We start from the raw sequence: 15,787 nt of genomic DNA on the forward strand, positions 1-15,787 counted from the left end.
CATTTCTTGTCAGCATCGTCAGCTGATTCTGACTCATCAGATACTTCCTCATGACGACTCTGCTTTTTGCTGATTTTCTCATTTCTGGCTGCATGACCCTTATCTTTCTGCTTTGTCTGAATTTGCTCAATACTGGCTTCAGTTTGCTCTGCCAACATCTTGCTCATCATTTTCTTGAACATGGCGTACATCTGGGGATCTACGTCGTCCTCAACCTGCTGTCCTTGACTACGGGGTGAGTTCATCTCTTCTTCTGAAGCTACTGAGTACGTGACGCCTTCAACTGATGTGGTTTTCTTTCCGGACCTGGTATGAACCATTGAATGTCACGACAATTCTCTGGAGATTGCTAACGCTCTCTGCAGGGCAGAATTGATGGTTAGGCTTTTGAAGGAAATTTGGTTTGGAGGAAAATATTTATTGAGAATTTTGGTAGACAATTGAAATAATATCCCATTACTAGGGATTGAGTCGTCGCTGGGATTACGACAATTGCGTTGCTATTCTTTGCAAAATAAACAACTGGAAATATGCCTTGTTACCTAGGCGAGGTCGTCAAACCAAAGTGAAATGTAAAATAAAGGAATTTTATTGAGGGGAAAAACATGATTTTATCAATAATACACTTGACAGAGGGGAGCGGGACAGACAATTTTCCACCACTCTGGATAATCAGAGGACACTCGAGGACCAGGAAAAATAGTGAGAGTAACAAAGGAATCCCAGCCATGTCTGGCAGAATGGTATGCTCTGGACCACTAATCTGATGTGAGATCGAACTCTGGCAAGACCCCTGATAGTGGACGAATCTCTACGCGCTTCTGCCTCTGAGAGAACTGCCTGACGCACCGCTCTGGATGATAGTATGCGCAGAAGAACGGGCCAAGTAGTCTGAACCGCTTGTCGTATGCATAAGTGTATCTGGGAGGTGATTCCTGACGATCAAAGTAGTCCCATACGACTTCTTCCTCCTGAAGGTTGTCGATCAAGAATCAGTATCGAGCAATTGGAAGAAGCTTCTCTCCATTGTATCTGAATGAACTGGCTCGGGCTGGCACATGCCGGAGGAACCAAGATTGCAAGGCATAGGTCCACCCTTCAACTAGAATCGATTCTCCGAGTGCAAAACGAGTCAACCCTCGGTATAGAAAAGCGAGTGCGGCCATGACAATGGAGAGGCGGCTGCTCTGTCGACTTCCCCATCTTCTTAGAAGCTGAACTATTCTGATATCCATATAATTTCGTCCATCGGGAAAGAAAGCTAATCCCACCGTGCAGAGAACCATCGCGTGCTGAATTCTTTCTCGAGCTGACTTCCACAAATGTCCCATACTGTCTGTAGATTTCGAGCAGGTCCACATATTCATTTCCATCTTCTTCAATCAGAGGCCAAGACTTGCGTCCCGTCATGCGAGCTAGGGCATCTTTAGGGTCCAGACCCTTGACATTAATCAAAAACTGTTTCTCCAATGGATCTCCAGGCTGACCGGCTGGCTCAGGCAATCCCATAATCTCTAAAAATTCATCTATCAGTACTATCATCTCGCCCTACGGGAACCAGAAGGTAGAAGTGCTCGGATTCCACCGCTCTGCTAGTGCATGGATCAAGTTGTCGTTGACTGTCTGCTTTCCCACTGCGGGCGCCAATTCTAGCCCACAATCGTCCAAGTGGTCCGGAAACATACGAGAGAAATTTTTTGAACCATAAATAGTACCACCGAGGAAAAAAGGATCCGGTGCTGAGGACTGGATGTTCGGGAAGACTTTGACGCACCTCGTAGGAGATGTGACCCTCAGGGAAGACTGAATCAAGCTGACTGGATGCCATCGGACTGGAAGACATGAAAATTGGAATAAGACTTGGAAAAATACAGGAATTTTGAAAGAGAATTGCAGGCAGGATAAAATGAAGCAGAAATTCGAGATCCAGAAGAAAGTGAGGATGGAAAATCACCTGGAGTTTTGAAGGAAATTAAGGGAAATTTGGAAAACCGTTCAGGGTTTGATGAAAAATGGAAACTGAAGTATTTGAAAAATCGTCCAAGGTTTAAAACATGGATAGTACATGGACATAGATTGGGGAATTTTGAGAAAATCGTCCAGTATTTTAGAAAATTGGGGAAAATATGGAAAATAAAAAGGAAATAACACATTCAATCACATTCTGCATAAACAAGTATGCACATACAGCATTCCCTAAAAGCTGACTCTAGATGTACAAATTTTGAAATAGTTGTAGGACCTTAATCCTAACTCTAAGGTTCAGATCAATTGTATCCAATCCAGTTATGCCTATATACTCAAGCCAAGGCTCGATGTACGTGGCATAAAATCAATTTCTCCGGTTCTAGGTTCAAGTTTTCCAACATCCTTGAGCACCTGCCGATATACGTTGGACTATGGCCCTTGGTACGTGGCATGGGGGTTTTCACCCAAATAAGTGGCCCAGTTGTGAGGCTCTGTCCCGAACTATGGTTCTGGAAGAGAGCCCAGCAATGTGAAGACCGGGACAATATAGGTGGGGGTGGGTTTTGAAATATGAGCACATGCAATCAAATCAGAAGGCTCTAAGTCCTAAAGAGATAGAGATTTTGAAATATTTGAAGAAGCAAGCATTGTTTTCATACAATTCCTAAATTGAGGAGTGTTGTATTAGACCTAAGTCTATGTGAGCATGAATAATTCTCCTCAATATGGTCCTACCAAACCATACCTAGTCTATATGCATTCCATGTCAGCTGGGTTCAAGTCTAGGCTCCTAGGTTCACATGATATCATAAAGCAAAGCTGACATTCCATGGAAATCGATTTTGACAATTTGAACTACGTAGAGCATTAGATCGATCAGACGAAGACAGGTCCCATCACGGTCGCCAAACCTGTTATCATCACAAAATTTTACTTTTGCAAATGAAACTGACCTTTGAAAAAGATTTTGAAAATAACTCGCCTCCGTTTTTAAAATGCTGGATAATTTCGTAGAATGGGACTCGCCTGTCGGTACGAGGTTCAACCGTTCCTGCCACCTTTAACAGGGGTAATTGAACCAAGGATCAATCTTATGCTCTACTCTATTCAACTTGTCTAAATCATATTCTAATTTCTAAATGCACATAGAATCAGGCATGTGCTATCTTTGTACTTCGTGTCACATAGTCTCTTCTGCTCCAATCTCGTGCAATCCTGCACAAGTCAAAAGAACACGAGCAGTACAAGAGATCGAAATAGAAATTGTACTAAACAACTTATTTAAATGCTAAAAAAAATATTATGACTAAGCACTTTTATGAACTAAATTTAAAATCAAAACTAACTAACAACTAACTCAATTAATTAACAAGACATTAAACTAACTATGAAAACAAAACAAGAAATCAATGAAGGAAACATGAATTAACTATGATAAAAGAACAAGAATTTGAAAAACAACATTAACTCCAAGAATTAAAGAAAACAGGAAATTTAATGCATAAAAAAAACTAACTGTAATGTAAAAACATGAATTTAAAGAATGAAACAAACAGAAAATTAGAATGAAAACAAGTGGAAAATTCAGTATTACAAAAACAGAAAATGACTTGAAATAAGAAAATCAGGAAATACGAAACTAGAAATGAAAAAAATGAAAAAACAGAGATTGAGCTAAAAACAAAACTAGAAAATGACAAGTAAAGATAAAAATTTAGAAGCAAACAGATCCAAAGCAAATGCATACACAAAATTAAATGTCAAACAAGCAAATGAACACAGAACAACAAAATCAATTAAGTATAAAAAAAGAAATAAACATGAACACTATTAGGAAGAACAACAAATACATCAACTAGACAAAAACACAAAATCAACGAAAACAGAAATTATGAAACACGGTTAATCCAGAAATTTAAAAACTGCAAAAACAGGAAATAGAAATGAAAATGTAAATCAAAACACACAATTACTGAATTAAAACAATACTGAAAATCAAATTAACAGAAGGATTGAAAAAGTAATCAGCATCCGATCTATCGATTTTTTTTTCTTTCGTTTTTATATATTTTTTTTCTGTTTTTTTTTTTTCTTTGTTTTACAGAAATAGCAACCAGAATATGATCTGAAGAAGAATTGAAGAAGAAGAAGATCAATCAGAAGAAGAAGAAGAAGAAGAAGAAGAGGAATTGGAAGAAGAAGAATCGGAGGAAGAAGAAAAAAAAAATCTGAAGATGAAAAAAAAACGAAGAAGCTGCAGAAGAATAAGAAGATGCAGAGGATAAAGAAGAAGAGGAAGAAGAAGAATTGAAAGAGAAGAAGAAGATTACTCAGCACTCACCGTGAACCTGAGGGATTAGAGAAGTTGGCGACCTCCACCACCACTGCCATCGCCGGAATGAGGAGCTTCCACCACTGCCGCCGGCTGGAAAGAAGAAGAGGAAGAAGGAGAAATTAGGAAAAAGGGTAGCCACCGGCAATGGTGGAGGGAAGAGAGAAGAGAGGGAATAGAGGGGAAAAGGGGAAAGACGGCTTCAGCAGTGAATGAGAGGAGGCGCCTGTTTTTTTTTCAGTTCTTGGGTTTTAAAAACCCCAAACCGGCTGGAACCGGTTTGAAACAGATTTTAAAAAACACATAAACCGGTTCAAGCCGGTTTGGTTATTAGTTCTTTTTCAAAAAAAAACCGTTTAAACCGGTTTGTTACAGATTTTGTTCTTTTCATTTTTTTTTCAATTTTCAAAAATTACAAACCATGTATTGGTTTGTTTTTATTATTTTTATTTTCAAAAATCTACCATAAACTATTTAAAAGTTTTTATTTCCTAAAAACTAAAAACCTCATTTGATTATTATTATTTTATTATTCTTTTTTTTCTAAAAAAATATAACTATTCTAATCTATATATTTAATATTTTTTTCTTCTTTTCTATAAAGAAAACCAAAATGATTTAACTAAATTGCAAAATGAAATTTTTTATTACAACTAAAACTACTACGTAAATACAAACATTAAAATATGTACTAAAATGCAAAATAAAGCTACTTTTTCAAGCATTTTCTAATTTTCAATCATTTTAGCTCATTTACTCAAAAACTAACATAAAATAGGGTTTTTGAAACATTATTTTATAAAATCATGCATATTTTAATGTTAATTAACCCTTAATTATATGCATGATCAAATACCCCCATGCTTATGTTTTGCTAGTCCTCGAGCAAACTAGACAAATGCAAGAAATCAAACTATCACCTAACTCACTTTCGTAGGAATCACAGTTGCATTTAGCTCATGCAACAAGCCCTTTCAACCCCTGGGTTACCCCAGTGGACGAGTAAGGTCTCGTGAGGGTTTGCAGTGATGCTACCCACAAACATCTCTGTCATGTATGCAAAATATTACACATCCTCACAATCAGTAGGTAATCAAAGACTTTGTTTTCACAAATATTTCCTGTTGTTACAAAATCAAAACATAATTAGAGTCTTTTATATACCACCACAGAAAAAGAATTTCTTTCACTTTTCTAAATATCACAATTATTTATGTTTTATTCTTAGAAAATCCAATAAAAACATATTATTATTTACTTATCCTCACTCATATGTTTTCTGCACAGGTTTTCTCAATCACACTTCTAAGCATTGAACTATTCTTTTTCAGCTCTTTTCTCAATTTTTTCACGCTTTTTCTTTTTGCGCACTTATTTTTCTCTTATAGCTTGCGTCTGGTCTGCTTTTATGCCTTGTGCAATGTCAATATCTTCTATACTTTTTCAATACATATCAAAAGATATCAACTAAGACATAAAAGTGACTTCCTTCATTCACCTTTATAACATGAGAGTCAAATATTTCAACTTGTATCTGTTCTCAGTTACTTAGGATCACGAAGTTTTCCACTCTCCTTTTCGAAAATAAAATTAAAAGTTTCAACTTACATCTAAGTTCCATCTACTAAGGATTGTGGAATTATCCAAACAACCTAACACATGCTATATTTTTTCTTTTGAGCTCATTTTTACACTTTTGTTCATTTGCTTAGTTTTTCAAAAATAAAACTGTGCATATTCATATTTATGATTCAAAATAAATTCTAACATGTATCTATCATCATTTCTTTGAAATCCACATAAACGACCATAATTTTTAGATTTATGTCAGAAAAAATTTTCGTGGGGCTTAAAAATCCTCTAAAAATATCAGATTTGAAATAACATTCATATAAGTTCAAACTTTTTCTTTAAAAATCTACTTTTCATGAGAGATATGTCAACATGTGCAAGATCGTAAACAGAAATATCAAGGTGTGCACTTTACACCCTCCCTCATGCTTGAATGACACTGTCCCAGTGGCACTCCCCCATGCTTATATGAAACTACGTGAATGCACATGAGAGAAATAAATGAGGGAAAAGAGTAGAATGACTTGACATGAATTAAAAATACATGTTCTATGAATGTAATAAATGCAATGTATACATGACAAAACATGAAACTCATAGAAAAGATAGAAAACGAACAAATAAAACCAAATGAAATCTACAAATCTTAACAACAAATGTAATACTATACAGAATATGGGTTGCCTCCCATAAAGCGCTAAGTTTCACGTCCCCAGCCAGACGGATCCCTAGAAAAATCCTTCATCGTCTATGAGATCAATGGACATGAAGTCAGGCTCAACCGGGCTCTATGAAGAAAAGAGTGTCATCTGTGACACTACGCACTGTGTTTCCATCCCTTCTACCTCCAAATGTAGTATCATGACTCTCTTGACATGAAGAACGGAGATTAGTCTTATCTGAAAGACTGGTCAAGAAATGAGAGTCCAGGACCGACCGAGTATCAATGAATGCAACTTCAGACAAGTGGTGAATATGATCTGGCTTGACTTGGTCAAGCACCTTCTGCATTTGCATCTCTTGCTTACTAAAAATTGGTGATCCTAAAGGCTGGGAAAATGGGGCTCTATATGATGATAATGCATGTTGTGATTTAGGCCCTTTCTGTTGAGGTATCATGGAAATCGACTCGTCAGTAGAAATGATATGAGGTTCATGAGTCGATTCCTGAGTGGAGTGACACGCCTTCCCATACTGAAGGGATGTAATAGATTTGACTTGCTCATGATGTGAAGCAGTAGGTTGCAAGTCAAATGACATGGAATCCTCTCCCTTAGATGTGACAACAGACTGACTATGAAGGTTCCTCTGGCTTTGCCTACTGAAGGTCTCAACCAACTGTCCCATTTGAGTTTCTAGCTTGGCTATTGACTGCGTATGGGAGCTCAAAACTTGTAATATCCTATCTTGGAAGGATTGACTAAATGAAGGTTCATGAGGATGGGGTTGAGTATAAGCATGTTGGGTTGGGGGATGAACCTGTGGAAAAATGGGGTGCGAGTAACCTTGTGAAGGGTTACTGGGTCTATACTGTGTCTGGGAGGGCTGATGGGATGGGGAATTGGACTGGTTTCGCCAACCTGGGTTATATGATGATGTAAATGAATTAGGCATGGGTTTAGCGAAACCTTGAGCAGCATTCACCTGCTCCTGAACGAATTCAGGATATAATGGTGCTGTCGGACAATCCGCAACACAGTGTGCAGGGCTAGCACATAGCTCGCACACTCTTTCTACTGGATTTCTCGAGGAATTGGCTAGGAATTGATCTAACTTTCTAGTCAACTGGTCAACCTTGGTACGCAATTCTAACTCGTACCTAACTTCGGAAATCCCAACTTTCCTAGGACCACTAGACAGACATGTAGTCCTATCGAGCCATGAAGACAAGGTATGATGCATCGTGTTTTCACTCAAGGTCTCGAATAAAGACCACGCCTCATCCTCACTCTTGAGCATAAAAGTGCCCCCACAAGACGAATCAACCATTTGACGATGCTTCTCAGTAAGCTCGTCATAAAAATACTGCACCAACTGCCAACGAGGCACCTGGTGATGGGGACACTTGCGGAAAAGATCTTTCAATCTCTCCCAAGACTCGTGAAACTGTTCTCCCTCAATTTGAGAAAAACTGGTTATAGCTTTACGAAACTGATTCGTTTTACCAATTGGGAAGTACTTTTTGAGAAATTCGCGTTGCATTCCTTCCCAAGTAGTAATACGAACTGTCTCAAGAGATTTTAGCCAGTGCTTGGCTTTATCTTTAAGAGAGAATGGAAACAAAGTTAACTTCATAGCGTCGTCTCCAAAGTTATTGATTCGCACAGTCGAGCAAATCTCAAGGAATTCGTCGAGATGACGATATGGGTCTTCATTGCTAAGGCCATAAAACGAGGGTAACATTTGAATCACACTAGCCTTAATCTCAAAATGGCTCGCTCCTACATCAGGTCTCGTGATGCAGGAGGTGGGAGTATACGTATTTGGCATGAAGTACTCCCTCAAAGGACGGATCAATTGATGATCGTCAGCCATTGCGTGCACCTTGAAGTAGACCGGTGTAGCACACGTCCTAACTTTGGGTTTTCTACCTAACTAACGCACTAAGCGGCCAAACCACGCAAACCACAAAGCGAGTGAACTAAAAACAACAAAAACTAAACAAACACCACGCAGTTACACATAATAGAGATTATGCAAAGAATTATGAAATCTATGTGTACGGTACCAATCGTACACAGTCACCTCTAAGGGGATCCTAATAGGTGGGCTGTGCAGAAAAGTAAGCTCGTCTCTAAGATATGCACATACGTGGTTCTAAACCTAAATACAACCCAAACACTAGGCAATAAAGTGAATACTAATATTACGCCGTTCCCCGGCAACGGCGCCAAAAATTTGATGTCTTCTTTTAAATCGTTGTAATTTTGAAAAGATTTTTATATGAAAAACATGTGAAAACCAGACATCAAATAATAAAAACCGGTTCTCACTAGTGGATGAGACCGGGTCGAACTCAGGGAACGGGAATATATCGTATTCAAGTACACAAATCTAAACTATTCTTTATTGCCGAATTATTGAAATGTAAAATGTTCAGAAAAGTAAAAACAACTAACTATTACAACAAATGAATACCCTTCGCAGAGGGCGTAAAGTGCAATATTTACAAACTCAATTAAAATTCTAAGTCTAAACTGAAAAGTAAAAATCTTCTATCTTTGTACTTCGTGTCACGTAGTCTCTTCTGCTCCAATCTCGTGCAATCCTGCACAAGTCAAAAGGACACGAGCAGTACAAGAGATCGAAATAGAAATTGTACTAAACAACTTATTTAAATGCTAAAAAAATATTATGACTAAGCACTTTTATGAACTAAATTTAAAATCAAAACTAACTAACAACTAACTCAATTAATTAACAAGACATTAAACTAACTATGAAAAAAAAACAAGAAATCAATGAAGGAAACATGAATTAACTATGATAAAAGAACAAGAATTTGAAAAACAACATTAACTCCAAGAATTAAAGAAAACAGGAAATTTAATGCATAAAAAAAACTAACTGTAATGTAAAAACATGAATTTAAAGAATGAAACAAACAGAAAATTAGAATGAAAACAAGTGGAAAATTCAGTATTACAAAAACAGAAAATGACTTGAAATAAGAAAATCAGGAAATACGAAACTAGAAATGAAAAAAATGAAAAAACAGAGATTGAGCTAAAAACAAAACTAGAAAATGACAAGTAAAGATAAAAATTTAGAAGCAAACAGATCCAAAGCAAATGCATACACAAAATTAAATGTCAAACAAGCAAATGAACACAGAACAACAAAATCAATTAAGTATAAAAAAAGAAATAAACATGAACACTATTAGGAAGAACAACAAATACATCAACTAGACAAAAACACAAAATCAACGAAAACAGAAATTATGAAACACGGTTAATCCAGAAATTTAAAAACTGCAAAAACAGGAAATAGAAATGAAAATGTAAATCAAAACACACAATTACTGAATTAAAACAATACTGAAAATCAAATTAACAGAAGGATTGAAAAAGTAATCAGCATCCGATCTATCGATTTTTTTTTCTTTCGTTTTTATATATTTTTTTTCTGTTTTTTTTTTTTCTTTGTTTTACAGAAATAGCAACCAGAATATGATCTGAAGAAGAATTGAAGAAGAAGAAGATCAATCAGAAGAAGAAGAAGAAGAAGAAGAAGAGGAATTGGAAGAAGAAGAATCGGAGGAAGAAGAAAAAAACATCTGAAGATGAAAAAAAAACGAAGAAGCTGCAGAAGAATAAGAAGATGCAGAGGATAAAGAAGAAGAGGAAGAAGAAGAAGAAGATTACTCAGCACTCACCGTGAACCTGAGGGATTAGAGAAGTTGGCGACCTCCACCACCACTGCCATCGCCGGAATGAGGAGCTTCCACCACTGCCGTCGGCTGGAAAGAAGAAGAGGAAGAAGGAGAAATTAGGAAAAAGGGTAGCCACCGGCAATGGTGGAGGGAAGAGAGAAGAGAAAGAATAGAGGGGAAAAGGGGAAAGACGGCTTCAGCCGTGAATGAGAGGAGGCGCCTGTTTTTTTTTTCAGTTCTTGGGTTTTAAAAACCCCAAACCGGCTGGAACCGGTTTGAAACAGATTTAAAAAAAAACATAAACCGGTTCAAGCCGGTTTGGTTATTAGTTCTTTTTCAAAAACAAATCGTGTAAACCGGTTTGTTACAGATTTTGTTTTTTTCAATTTTCAAAAATTACAAACCATGTAATGGTTTGTTTTTATTATTTTTATTTTCAAAAATCTACCATAAACTATTTAAAAGTTTTTATTTCCTAAAAACTAAAAACCTCATTTGATTATTATTATTTTATTATTCTTTTTTTTCTAAAAAAATATAACTATTCTAATCTATATATTTAATATTTTTTTCTTCTTTTCGATAAAGAAAACCAAAATAATTTAACTAAATTGCAAAATGAAATTTTTTATTACAACTAAAACTACTACGTAAATACAAACATTAAAATATGTACTAAAATGCAAAATAAAGCTACTTTTTCAAGCATTTTCTAATTTTCAATCATTTTAGCTCATTTACTCAAAAACTAACATAAAATAGGGTTTTTGAAACATTATTTTATAAAATCATGCATATTTTAATGTTAATTAACCCTTAATTATATGCATGATCATGGGATATCTATCATTGTTGGTTGGATGTACTTAATTGGCATCACATTGGCTGTAACTAACATCCCATATGTTTTAAGCAGTGAAAATGATGCTGGTGGTTATGCTATTGCTGAGGTCTTCTACTTGGCTTTCAAGAATAGATATGGCAATGGAGTTGGAGTTATCATTTGCCTCATAGTGGTTGCAATTGCCATCTTCTTTTGTGGCATGAGTTCAGTAACAAGCAATTCTAGGATGGCATATGCCTTCTCAAGAGATGGAGTTATGTTGTTCTCATCATTATAGCATAAAATAAACAAGCAGGAGGTTCCAATAAATGGTGTTTGGCTTTCAGTGTTTATTTCATTTTCCATGGCGTTGACGTCTCTAGGAAGCCTTGTTGCATTCCAGGCAATGGTGTCAATTGCAACCTTTGGGCTCTATATTGCTTATGCACTTCCGACTCTTTTCCAAGTAACATTAGCCCAAAAATCATTTGTTCCAGGCCCCTTCAGCTTGGGCAGGTACAACATCTTTGTAGGGTGGATTGCAGCCCTCTGGGTTGCCACCATTACCATTCTCTTCTCACTCCCAGTCGCATACCCAATTACTAAGGATACTATGAATTATACACCAATTGTTGTCAGTGGCCTTCTCTTCTTTACAGTGTCATCCTGGATTCTCAATGCAAGGTACTGGTTTAAGGGGCCCGTAGTCAATGTTGGCTTTTCAGATAAACAACTTACATATGATTGATTTCTAACTGATGTAGAAAATATGTACCACAAATTTCTTCTTCAGTTAGAAGCTTCCTATTTGTGCGGTTTGACTGTTTATTTGTCTGTGTAGCTGATCATGGATACTACATGTTAAACCTTAATACAGTTCATTCACAAGACTCTGTTCAAAGGAGCCTTGCATTAATAATGAGTCGTGACTCCCCTGAGCTCTCACAGTCCATTATTCAGGAGCAGGGGCGTTACTAGAATATTGTGATGAGAGTAGAATTCTATCATCAAATGTCACAATGGCGTTGTCTACAGATGGTATTTCCTAAACAGTAATATCACTTTTCATATCGTAGCATATTCATTGCTTCCATGCTGCTATAAGCACCTTATCACCATTCATCCTTCTTATACATTCTCAAACTCACTTCTGCAAAATCACCTACAGCTTCAACACCCAGCCTGCCACTTCCCCTGTTCATCACTTAATTGTCTTTCCTCTGTACATCTTCTCCTGCAGCATCAGAAGTATTACATATCCATTTGTCACCTACAACTACTTCCAGTTCCACACTCTTCATCACACACTCCCAGCACATGCATCCTTTCCACTACAGTCATTTCACTCTTCACAAGTATCCACAAACAGTTTTGAGACTGTTTTAACCTTCCATCTTCATGTCCTTCATAGGCAGTATACTGCATTCGTCACTGCATCAACACATCCCTCATTCTGCATATCATATCATCTTTTTGCGAGTGTCTCAACAAATTCTTGTACTCATTCCCAACCTCAATTATCATCTTGTAAAGCATTGTATATGTCATTTATGTATATATATATACATATATATACGCATGCTTATATACATATATACATGTGCGTATAGATATATATATATAGGCATGTATATCTTTTTCTACCCTTTCATCATAAATATCTGGATATATGAGCATTTCACCTGTGAAATTCATATGATATGAGAAATTTTTTTCCTATATTCACACTAACCAAGTGTTTTTCAGGGAATATGTGGAAGATATCATCGTTGGGAGTCATAAATTCAATTTTGATGTATTGTAATAGTTAGATCTTAATGAGGATTTACATTTCCTGTTTTAGATAGAATGAATTAGCATTGTAAATATCATGAATTACTTGTTCTTCATGCATTTTTCCTTTTATTTCTCAAAATCTCACAATGGTGAAATATGAATGACACGTGCACCATTTCGTAAAAGGTAAATTAATCCTAAGTTGATGATCCACATCAATGGCCATAGTCAGGGTGTGGACAAAACTTAGTATTTTTATCTTTTATGAAATAACACTGGATCCGTTTTCAAAATTCATCATATTTTCCTTAAATATTTTCTTCTTTTATCAGAATTTAACTTAAAATTAATTCAAAACATATACCAATGGCCATAGTCAGGGTATATTGAGAGTTAATTTCATTTTAAAATTCTATAAAAGCACCCAATATGTTTCATTCTTCACCTGAATTTAAATATAGATTATTATATAATACATTCAATGACCATAGTCAAGGATGTATTACATCTTCAATCTTGTTTTAATTCATTTAAAGAATGGAATAGCTTTTCAAAATCCAATTTCAAAAGATTCTTTAAATTCATTCATCATATAGGATAGAATTGCATCATATTTTTCAAAATCCCTTTTCAAAAACTCCAAGTGATATTAAATCTTCAATCTCTGTAAATCCAATTCATCCTTTCAATTTTTCAAATTCTATTTCATTTTTCAATCTCAAAGTTCAATTTAAACTCTGAGATTTCAAATTCATTTTATATTCAAAATCAAATCAGATTTCAAAGTTCAATTTGACTTTGGAACTCCAACTCCAATCCAACTCAAAGTTCAATTTAACTTTGAGGTCCTCGATTTACCTTCTAAAAATTCGAATTATAATCCCAAATTCAAAGTCCAATTTGACTTGGAAATTCATTTGTATATTCAAATTCTAAATTTCATTTTTCAAGTTCAATTTAAATTTGGAAACTCTTCATTCACCTTCTGAATTTAACTCCAAATCCACTTTTAGGATCCATGATTCAACACTCATATTGGATCTTAGACTTCAGACCCAAATTCCATTTTAGGGTCCAGAACTCAACTTCCATCTTGGGTCTCAGACTTCAGATCCAATTTCCTTATAGGATCCAGAATCCTATTTCACCTTGGATCTCAGGCTTCACATCCAAATCCATCTTAGGATCCAAAGTCCAACTCTACATTGGATCTCAGACTTCAGATCCAAATCCATCTTAGGACCTAGAGTCCAACTCTACATTTGGATCTCAGACTTCAGATCCACTCCATTTCAGGATCCAGAATCCAAAGTCCATCTCGGATTCCAAATCTCGGATCCCATTCTGTTTAGGATCCGGAATCCAATTCCGATCCTAGATTTCAAATCCATTTTCGGATCTAATCTAAATCTCTTAAATCAATTTATACCATTTGCTTTTCTCAGTCCATTCCAAATTCAAACTCAATTTCATCTCAAGTATTCATTTCCTTTCCTAAATTCAAAGTTCAAATTCAAAATCCATTTCTGACTTTGAAACTTCATTTCCTTTCATTTCAAAGCTTCAAATCATTTTTCCAAACCCTGATTTACTTCAAAGACTTAGAACTTCTCTGATCTATCTCAAGTTCTAAGTTAGATTCAATCCTTTCTTCACTCCTTTACCAAGTTCATCTCAGAACACTTGGAAATTTTCAAAATATCTTTTCGAAAAGAGCATACATCCTTGCATTGCACAAGTATGATTCTTTGTGCATTTAAAGTTAGAATAAATTCTTAGATTATACTTAGGCAAAGCAAAAAACATAGATTCGATCCTTGATTCGATTACCCCTGGTAAAGGCGCCAGGAACGGTCGAACCTCATACCAACGAGCGAATCCCGTCTCCCCATTTTCCCGCAATATTTTCAAAAACGGAGGTGAGTTATTTTCTAAATACTTTTTAAATCAAGGTCAAGTGAGACCGCGCAAAATAGTTCCTCTTCTCTTTCTTTCTCTTCTTTTCTCTTCTTTTCTCTTCTCTCTTTCTTTCTTTCTTTTTCTCCCTTCAAAAAGGAGGAAAATAGAGGTTAGAAAAGTAAAAGAGAAGGAAGAGAGAGAATATTATGAGAGGAAAAATTTTGTGATGATCACAGTTTTGGCGACCGTGATGGGACCTTCGTCTTCGTCCGGTTGGAACTATGCCTTTCCTTCGCTTTTATATAATCTAAGTCTTTATTCTAACATATGTCAGCTACATTTTCATGCAAAACCTTAGGAGCCTAGACTCTGTCCTAAAGCTGACATCATTGCATATAGGATCTAAGTATGGTTTGGTAGGACTATATTGAGGAGATTATTCCATGTTCACATTAGACTTAGGTCTTAAATACAACTCTCCTCAATTTTAGGAATTGAATGCAAACAATGTATGCAAGTGTATGCTTCTTTTCATTTAAAATCTATCTCTTTAGGACTTGCATTAGAGCCTTCTGATTTTATTACATGTTGATCATATTTTGAAAACCTCCTTACCTATATTGTCCCGGTCTTCACGTTGCTGGGCTGTCTCACTGAACCATAGTTCGGGAGAGAGCCTCACAACTGGACCACTTATTTGGGTTCGCGCCCCCCTACCACGTACCTAAGGGCCATAGTCCGAGGTATATCGGTAGGTGCTCAAGGATGTTGGGAAGCCATTACCTTAGAACCGAAGAGATATCTTATATGCCACGTACTTCGAGCTTCGGCTCGAGTATATCGGCATACCTTGATTGGAATCAGATGATATAAATCTTAGAGTTAGGATTAAGGTCCTAACAGCCATTCCAAATATTGCATATAGAGTCAGCTTTAGGGAATGTTGTTTGTGTATCATTGCTTGTATATCTGTGATTGTGTGACACTTTATATATATATCTTTCTTATATTTTTCAAAACCCTGGGTATATATTTCAAAATT

At 36.1% G+C, this 15,787-nt stretch overlaps 1 pseudogene; it reads left to right on the forward strand.

Annotated features, from left to right (window-relative positions):
* Positions 1–11,071: 11,071 nt before the first annotated feature.
* On the forward strand, positions 11,072–11,818 carry LOC149851248 (amino-acid permease BAT1 homolog pseudogene; annotated as a pseudogene).
* The last annotated feature ends 3,969 nt before the right edge of the window (positions 11,819–15,787 follow it).

This window comes from Nuphar pumila, chromosome 1 (genome assembly GCF_984573655.1).
Source record: "Nuphar pumila chromosome 1, dmNupPumi1.hap1.1, whole genome shotgun sequence".
Lineage (NCBI taxonomy): Eukaryota > Viridiplantae > Streptophyta > Magnoliopsida > Nymphaeales > Nymphaeaceae > Nuphar > Nuphar pumila.